Source organism: Culex pipiens, chromosome 1 (assembly GCF_016801865.2).
Source record: "Culex pipiens pallens isolate TS chromosome 1, TS_CPP_V2, whole genome shotgun sequence".
NCBI lineage: Eukaryota > Metazoa > Arthropoda > Insecta > Diptera > Culicidae > Culex > Culex pipiens.
In genome coordinates, this window is record NC_068937.1 from 74,561,350 (window position 1) to 74,569,759 (window position 8,410).

Sequence of the window (8,410 nt, forward strand, 5' to 3'; positions counted from 1 at the left end):
AACCGATGCTAAACATGAAGTCTCAAGTTATATGGCATGGACTCACAAAAAGAAACACACAGCAGTAAATAATAAATGTTTGACTAAAAATTAATTTATTACGCTTAACAAAATTTTGTTGGAGGGTGAGAGGAAAGGGGGGGGGGTGAAAAAAAGAGGAGGGAGGGGTTGTGTCCTTAAAGTGGGGATGTATTAGCTTATCCATAATTTAATAATATAAACTTGCAATACAATATATACGCAATTCTGTTACACTTGCAAATGTATGAAAAGACTATTAATAATAAAAAATCAACTATTGAAAAACATGAAAAGTCATAAAAATCGACGTATATCATTTCAATACCATACAATTACCCAAATTTGTATGAAACAACATTTAAATACGAGGGGAATGTCACTCCGCGATAACACACTAAAACGCACGAAAACGAGCTCGAAAAGCATCAACGCTACTCATCGTACCGAGTTTTCACATAACGCCACCAGAAAGTAAGTTATCGCAAGTTAACGCGCGTTAAAGCGAGTTAAAGCGGTCAGCGTCTGCTCGATTTTTGAACCAAACCAAATCGATCTTGCAACCCTGCCGTCATTTTCGAGTAGTTTTTTTTTCGGGTTTGGCAACCCGTTCTTTGTTTTGATTATTTTCCTGCAGTTTTCGTAAATAAACAAAGCAATCTGTGAGTTTAATTTGTTTTGCCCATTCGGTGACGAAAACGCTGCAGATTTGCCGCCCCGCTGGTGGTCTCACGGGGCAGGTGGAATCATCCCGAGTCCGAGGTACGAGGAGATTTTTGAACCGATGGCGGGTCCAGCGAATCCGGGTTTGACGGAGCAGATACGGGAGCCGAAGAATATGCTTCAGGGTTTGTGGAGGCGGCACATATTAGTGACTTTTAATTTGAGAACCAGCGAAAGACGGTCCACAACTATGGGACGCGTTTGACCCGTCGGTGGAGGAAGGACCGAGTGAAGGTGGTGGGACTCTTGCAGGCCGCGTACGACACGGACGGGAAGACGGTGTTTGAATCTTTTATAGCGAATCAGGCGGGGGATAAGAGAAAAAAGTTGAAGATCGCCAATTTGGAAGAAGTTGATGGATTTTTTGGACTGTGAGGCGAGGACGAGGAACTTGTGTCCAGGCCGAATGGGACCGAGCAGGTTGTGATCGAGGAGATGATGGCCAAAAAGCTGCGCCAGATCATTTGCGTGAGTAGATTCAACAAAAAAATAATGGGATAAGAAGTCTCAAATTTTCTTCTCTTTCAGTGGGGCACCCGCAGTGGAGATTTCGTCCAGGAGTACGAACGGCATCTGGGCGCGGTAAACTCGATCACCTTCGACGACTAAAACCTGGCGACGCAAAGTCTACATCTGTTTCACGGCCTGTACGAGCAGCTGAGTGCCTACGTAAGTTGGTCCGAATCTACCTGGAGGTTTTAGTGGTTTAATTCTGGTTCTTTCGCAGACCAACAGTATCGCCGTGCGCTGATTCTCGAGTTTCTCCTGTTCCTCGCGGATACGAATAGCTTCGCGGGTGCGTCCAACGGAGGTCCGCTGTTGAATCTGGACCACCGCGAGGACAGCATCAACAGTAATGGTTTGCCAGCACCGGTGCCTATGCTGGCGGAGTTCTTCAAGGACGGGCAACTCCAATCTGAACATTCCCGAGCCCGGCCTCATCGAAGGGACTCTTCCGCGCAGTGAATTGACCGGTCACGATTGGTTCAACATGATGCCCAAAAAGATGAATCACCGACACAAGTCCTAAGTGCTGTTCCATCTGCACCAGATCAACAACCACCATCCTCAAGCTGAATATGGCCACCAAGAAAATGCTCAAGTCGATCCGCGACCTGGTCTACAAGCGTGACTCCTTCAAGCACCGACATTGCTGCATCATATCACAGAAAAGATCGAGCGCTGAACGCACTCAACCAGCTGGGCAGCATTCAGAGAAAGATCAACGGCTCAAGTGCAGCGTTCAGTAAGGGCGGCAACTCCAAGCTAGACGTTCCCAAGCACTGGTCTCGCGCACTGGTCCCACCCCGCGGCGCATCTGTCCCTCAGCCTCTTTAGCTCGATATGATTTTGTACACTTAATTGAATAAAATCCTGTTTTTTTCTGTTGCAACTGTTTATTTTACTTTAGAGTTTAAGATTTATTTATGCAGAATCTACCTGATATTTTCAGGGGTTGTTCGGACATATATAACTAGCATCTGGGCTAAATATGAGCACCCACACGTCTTCATCAGCATGTTAGGTTGTACAGGTAGATCTTCGTTTTACTCCTTGTCGGCCGCGTCCGACATGTTTAACAGTATGGCCGAGTTCTTTTCCAAGAGGCTCAAGTGGGATCCACCACCTCTGTTGGACGCAACTGCGACGGTCTCCGGAACAACTGGAGCCTGTGCCGGCTGCAGTCGACGCTGTCCTCCGAGCTGGGCAACGCGTCCCTATGCATCGTTATAGTTTTCCACGGCCAGTCTCAATCATGCCGTCCTGTAGGATGAAGAAAAAACAATTAGAGTTAAAACTAAAGCAAGAATAGTGTTTGACTAACCAACACCATGTAGCAGGTCGCGCTGCTCGGTTTGGTCGGCGGCTTTAGCGCTGAGAGATTCCGGCCGGCTCCGATTAACACTACAACAGATGTTCGACCACTTCGCCCTGATTTTCACCAGCCAGCTCAAGGATAACAATGGCCACTTCCAGGTTGCCACCACTGTACTCCTCTGTTCCTTCAGACTGCTCGCCACCAGTAGTGCGGCCTTTCGATTCCCGGCGTACACTTCGCGGCCGTTCCTGGCCAATCCTTTTTGCAAACTCCCGCACTGAAAAGGCTGTCCCCACCACGAAATAGACGAAAGACCGATCCGTCTCGAACCCTTCGCAAGCGCAGGATACGGTTCCGACTGCTGATCTGTCTCCACCGGTTTTGCTCGAATCTATGACATTTCCCCGAAACCCATATTACCGAAGGGACATTTCCCCGAATGCCACTTCCCCGAAAAGACACATCCTCTAATAGTCATTTCCCCGAATTCCATTTACCCGAATTTCCCATTTCCCCTAATCGCCCACATCCCCGAATGCCATTTTCCCGAATGGGCCACAATCCCGAATGCCACTTACCCGATTAGTCATATCCCTGAATAGTCATTTCCCTGAATGCCATTTCCCCGAACGCGGTCAAGCGAAAATGCCCGGTGCCCCGGAGCGCGCGCGCTCCTGGGCACCGGGCATTTCCGCTTGACCGCGTTCGGGGAAATAGCATTTTAAAAGAAAAAAATGATGACAATTTTTATCACACCAAACAACATATTTAAAGGTTCGCCTTGAATGATCAACTTTCTTTTTGGCTTCATTCAGAACAGACGTAGCATTTTAGGGGGGGATTCAATACAAATTCAAATGCAATGAATATTGTTACAGATTCTTTTTTTTATACATATATTCTCAAAACAGAAGTTTTGTTATTTTTTATTATTCAAAAAACATACCCTGCGATTTTCGTAGTACAGAACCCCGTACACACTGATCATTTTATTCACATTGCTGGTTTGGGATTTGGCGAAAAGTATAATCAACAAAAACTTTAAATAAAATTTGTACCAGCCTTATGTACCTATTTGTCCGATTTTTGGGTTCTTTGACAAAATTCGAAAAAAGACAAATTTCCTTGCAAATTTCTCAAAAACAACATCTAATTGTGCGGTTGAATACAAATGTTAATTGAACAAAAAAATCTGTTACAGCCCAGACTTGATTATCTGAAGGCTTCGGAAAAATTTCACTTCGGATAATCGAAACTTCGGATTATCGAATCACGAAAAAAAAAATTTTTTTTATGCCTAATTTTTTATTATCGAGCGTATGTCCCCTAAACTACTTTAAAGTGATTTAGAACTTTTAAATCCAAGGCCAATATGGCGGTGTTGAAATATTGAAAAAAAAAAACATTTTATTATTTAATAGGCAATCAACTATTCAAGTATAACTAAAATGGGGTTGCAGTACTCAAACAAGAAAAAGAAAAAAAACGAAAACAAAATTTTGTTCTTGATTCGATTATTCGAAGTCCCATACAAACCTTCGGATAATCGAACTTCGGATAATCGAGGCTTCAGATAATCGAGTCTGGACTGTAATTGGTTCCTAAAATTAAGCTAAAATTAAAATTAGGAAATTAGGAAACAAGGGAATTAGGAAATTTGGAAATTATTAGCAAATTAGTAAAATAAAGAAAATAAGAAAATAAGGAAACTATGAAATTATGAAACAAGGAAATTAAGAAATTAGAAAATTAATATGTAAGGAAATTATGATGTTAGGAAGTTAGGAAATTAGGAAATGAGGAAATTAGGAAATTTGGAAGTTAGAAAATTAGGAAATTTGGAAATTAGGAAATAAGGAAATTTTTAAAATTAGGAAACTAGGAAATTAGGAAGTTAGGAAATTAAATTAGGATATTAGGAAGTGAGGAAGTTAGAAATTGGGAAATTAAGATATCAGGAAACTAGGAAATTAGGAAGTAAGGAAATTAGGAAATTAGGAAACTAGGAGTTTAAGAAATTAGGAAGTTAAGAAATTATGAAATTAATATGTTAGGAAATTAGGAAGCTAGGAAAATATGAAATAAGGAAAAAAGGAAATTCAGAAATTAGAAAATCGTGAAATTAGGAAAATAATATGTTAGGAAGTGATGAAGTTAGGAAATTAGGAAATTAGAAAGTTAGGAAGTTAGGAAGTTAGGAAGTTAGGAAATTTGGAAATTAGGAAATTAGGAAGTTAGGAAATTAGAATATTAGGAAGTGTGGAAGTTAGGAAATTTGGAAATTAGGATATCAGGAAACTAGGAAATTAAGAAGTTAGGAAGTTAGGAAATTAAGAAGTTAGGAAATTAGGAAATCAGGAAATTAGGAAGTTAGGAAATTAGGAGACTAGGAAATTAGGAGTTTAGGAAGTTAAGAAATCAGGAAATTTGGAAGTATGGAAATTACGAAGTTAGGAAATTTGGAAATTATAAAATAAGGCTGGTACAAATTTTAAAATTTTTTTTCTGTAATTCTTAAATTCTTAAATTTTTGAATTTTTAAATTCTTAAATTCTTAAATTCTTAAATTCCAAAATTCTTAAATTCTTAAATTCTTAAATTCTTAAATTTTTGAATTTTTAAATTCTTAAATTCTTAAATTCCAAAATTCTTAAATTCTTAAATTCTTAAATTCTTAAATTCTTAAATTCTTAAATTCTTAAATTCTTAAATTCTTAAATTCTTAAATTCTTAAATTCTTAAATTCTTAAATTCTTAAATTCTTAAATTCTTAAATTCTTAAATTCTAAAATTCTTAAATTCTTAAATTCTTAAATTCTTAAATTCTTAAATTCTTAAATTCTTAAATTCTTAAATTCTTAAATTCTTAAATTCTTAAATTCTTAAATTCTTAAATTCTTAAATTCTTAAATTCTTAAATTCTTAAATTCTTAAATTCTTAAATTCTTAAATTCTTAAATTCTTAAATTCTTAAATTCTTAAATTCTTAAATTCTTAAATTCTTAAATTCTTAAATTCTTAAATTCTTAAATTCTTAAATTCTTAAATTCTTAAATTCTTAAATTCTTAATTCTTAAATTCTTAAATTCTTAAATTCTTAAATTCTTAAATTCTTAAATTCTTAAATTCTTAAATTCTTAAATTCTTAAATTCTTAAATTCTTAAATTCTTAAATTCTTAAATTCTTAAATTCTTAAATTCTTAAATTCTTAAATTCTTAAATTCTTAAATTCTTAAATTCTTAAATTCTTAAATTCTTAAATTCTTAAATTCTTAAATTCTTAAATTCTTAAATTCTTAAATTCTTAAATTCTTAAATTCTTAAATTCTTAAATTCTTAAATTCTTAAATTCTTAAATTCTTAAATTCTTAAATTCTTAAATTCTTAAATTCTTAAATTCTTAAATTCTTAAATTCTTAAATTCTTAAATTCTTAAATTCTTAAATTCTTAAATTCTTAAATTCTTAAATTCTTAAATTCTTAAATTCTTAAATTCTTAAATTCTTAAATTCTTAAATTCTTAAATTCTTAAATTCTTAAATTCTTAAATTCTTAAATTCTTAAATTCTTAAATTCTTAAATTCTTAAATTCTTAAATTCTTAAATTCTTAAATTCTTAAATTCTTAAATTCTTAAATTCTTAAATTCTTAAATTCTTAAATTCTTAAATTCTTAAATTCTTAAATTCTTAAATTCTTAAATTCTTAAATTCTTAAATTCTTAAATTCTTAAATTCTTAAATTCTTAAATTCTTAAATTCTTAAATTCTTAAATTCTTAAATTCTTAAATTCTTAAATTCTTAAATTCTTAAATTCTTAAATTCTTAAATTCTTAAATTCTTAAATTCTTAAATTCTTAAATTCTTAAATTCTTAAATTCTTAAATTCTTAAATTCTTAAATTCTTAAATTCTTAAATTCTTAAATTCTTAAATTCTTAAATTCTTAAATTCTTAAATTCTTAAATTCTTAAATTCTTAAATTCTTAAATTCTTAAATTCTTAAATTCTTAAATTCTTAAATTCTTAAATTCTTAAATTCTTAAATTCTTAAATTCTTAAATTCTTAAATTCTTAAATTCTTAAATTCTTAAATTCTTAAATTCTTAAATTCTTAAATTCTTAAATTCTTAAATTCTTAAATTCTTAAATTCTTAAATTCTTAAATTCTTAAATTCTTAAATTCTTAAATTCTTAAATTCTTAAATTCTTAAATTCTTAAATTCTTAAATTCTTAAATTCTTAAATTCTTAAATTCTTAAATTCTTAAATTCTTAAATTCTTAAATTCTTAAATTCTTAAATTCTTAAATTCTTAAATTCTTAAATTCTTAAATTCTTAAATTCTTAAATTCTTAAATTCTTAAATTCTTAAATTCTTAAATTCTTAAATTCTTAAATTCTTAAATTCTTAAATTCTTAAATTCTTAAATTCTTAAATTCTTAAATTCTTAAATTCTTAAATTCTTAAATTCTTAAATTCTTAAATTCTTAAATTCTTAAATTCTTAAATTCTTAAATTCTTAAATTCTTAAATTCTTAAATTCTTAAATTCTTAAATTCTTAAATTCTTAAATTCTTAAATTCTTAAATTCTTAAATTCTTAAATTCTTAAATTCTTAAATTCTTAAATTCTTAAATTCTTAAATTCTTAAATTCTTAAATTCTTAAATTCTTAAATTCTTAAATTCTTAAATTCTTAAATTCTTAAATTCTTAAATTCTTAAATTCTTAAATTCTTAAATTCTTAAATTCTTAAATTCTTAAATTCTTAAATTCTTAAATTCTTAAATTCTTAAATTCTTAAATTCTTAAATTCTTAAATTCTTAAATTCTTAAATTCTTAAATTCTTAAATTCTTAAATTCTTAAATTCTTAAATTCTTAAATTCTTAAATTCTTAAATTCTTAAATTCTTAAATTCTTAAATTCTTAAATTCTTAAATTCTTAAATTCTTAAATTCTTAAATTCTTAAATTCTTAAATTCTTAAATTCTTAAATTCTTAAATTCTTAAATTCTTAAATTCTTAAATTCTTAAATTCTTAAATTCTTAAATTCTTAAATTCTTAAATTCTTAAATTCTTAAATTCTTAAATTCTTAAATTCTTAAATTCTTAAATTCTTAAATTCTTAAATTCTTAAATTCTTAAATTCTTAAATTCTTAAATTCTTAAATTCTTAAATTCTTAAATTCTTAAATTCTTAAATTCTTAAATTCTTAAATTCTTAAATTCTTAAATTCTTAAATTCTTAAATTCTTAAATTCTTAAATTCTTAAATTCTTAAATTCTTAAATTCTTAAATTCTTAAATTCTTAAATTCTTAAATTCTTAAATTCTTAAATTCTTAAATTCTTAAATTCTTAAATTCTTAAATTCTTAAATTCTTAAATTCTTAAATTCTTAAATTCTTAAATTCTTAAATTCTTAAATTCTTAAATTCTTAAATTCTTAAATTCTTAAATTCTTAAATTCTTAAATTCTTAAATTCTTAAATTCTTAAATTCTTAAATTCTTAAATTCTTAAATTCTTAAATTCTTAAATTCTTAAATTCTTAAATTCTTAAATTCTTAAATTCTTAAATTCTTAAATTCTTAAATTCTTAAATTCTTAAATTCTTAAATTCTTAAATTCTTAAATTCTTAAATTCTTAAATTCTTAAATTCTTAAATTCTTAAATTCTTAAATTCTTAAATTCTTAAATTCTTAAATTCTTAAATTCTTAAATTCTTAAATTCTTAAATTCTTAAATTCTTAAATTCTTAAATTCTTAAATTCTTAAATTCTTAAATTCTTAAATTCTTAAATTCTTAAATTCTTAAATTCTTAAATTCTTAAATTCTTAAATTCT

The 8,410-nt window shown here is 29.9% G+C and overlaps 1 long non-coding RNA gene across 2 annotated transcripts; it reads left to right on the top strand.

Moving 5' to 3' along the window:
• Window positions 1-201: 201 nt before the first annotated feature.
• On the top strand, window positions 202-3,196 carry LOC120430893 (uncharacterized). Of its 2 annotated transcripts, none has more exons than XR_005607759.2 (3): window positions 202-1,209; window positions 1,270-1,410; window positions 1,469-3,196. It is a non-coding gene; the product is annotated as an uncharacterized LOC120430893 (long non-coding RNA). The 2 variants fall into 2 exon arrangements; XR_005607760.2 differs by having other exon boundaries at window positions 205-780; window positions 1,469-3,195.
• The last annotated feature ends 5,214 nt before the right edge of the window (window positions 3,197-8,410 follow it).